The sequence below is a fragment of the Triticum dicoccoides genome, unplaced genomic scaffold (assembly GCF_002162155.2).
Source record: "Triticum dicoccoides isolate Atlit2015 ecotype Zavitan unplaced genomic scaffold, WEW_v2.0 scaffold26862, whole genome shotgun sequence".
Taxonomy (NCBI): Eukaryota; Viridiplantae; Streptophyta; class Magnoliopsida; order Poales; family Poaceae; genus Triticum; species Triticum dicoccoides.
Window position 1 is genome coordinate 51,588 of NW_021258770.1, and position 528 is coordinate 52,115.

At 48.1% G+C, this 528-nt stretch overlaps 2 non-coding genes across 2 annotated transcripts; both read right to left on the reverse strand.

The window, feature by feature from the left end:
- Window positions 1-123: 123 nt before the first annotated feature.
- LOC119345683 lies at window positions 124-242 on the reverse strand. The gene has a single exon (XR_005167135.1). It is a non-coding gene; the product is annotated as a 5S ribosomal RNA (ribosomal RNA).
- A 71-nt stretch (window positions 243-313) lies between these two features.
- LOC119345674 lies at window positions 314-432 on the reverse strand. The gene has a single exon (XR_005167127.1). It is a non-coding gene; the product is annotated as a 5S ribosomal RNA (ribosomal RNA).
- Window positions 433-528: the final 96 nt, after the last annotated feature.

A 528-nucleotide genomic window follows, 5' to 3' on the forward strand; every position in this document is an offset into this window, starting at 1 on the left:
ACGCGTGAATAATGACCAACGAGCTAAAACTTACCGCAAAGGTGCAAAATAACAAAACGTGGTAAATATATGTCGCGGCCGTGAGTTTTCTTTTGCACGCCGCGCAAAAAAAAATTTAAAAAGGGAATGCAACACGAGGACTTCCCAGGAGGTCACCCATCCTAGTACAACTCTCGCCAAATCACGCTTAACTTCGGAGTTCTGATGGGATCCGGTGCTTTAGTGCTGGTATGATCGCATCCGACATGTTACCCCCGTCTTCGTCCCTTATGCTTGCCCCTCCCAGCTGCACTACAAAAAAATATTTAAAAAGGGAATGCAACACGAGGACTTCCCAGGAGGTCACCCATCCTAGTACTACTCTCGCCCAAGCACGCTTAACTTTGGAGTTCTGATGGGATCCGGTGCTTTAGTGCTGGTATGATCGCATCCAACATGTTACCCCCGTCTTCATCCCTTATGCTTGCCCCTCCCAGCTCCACTACAAAGATGATTGTACTTTGCTTTGCCCACTGCTACACGCGTGAA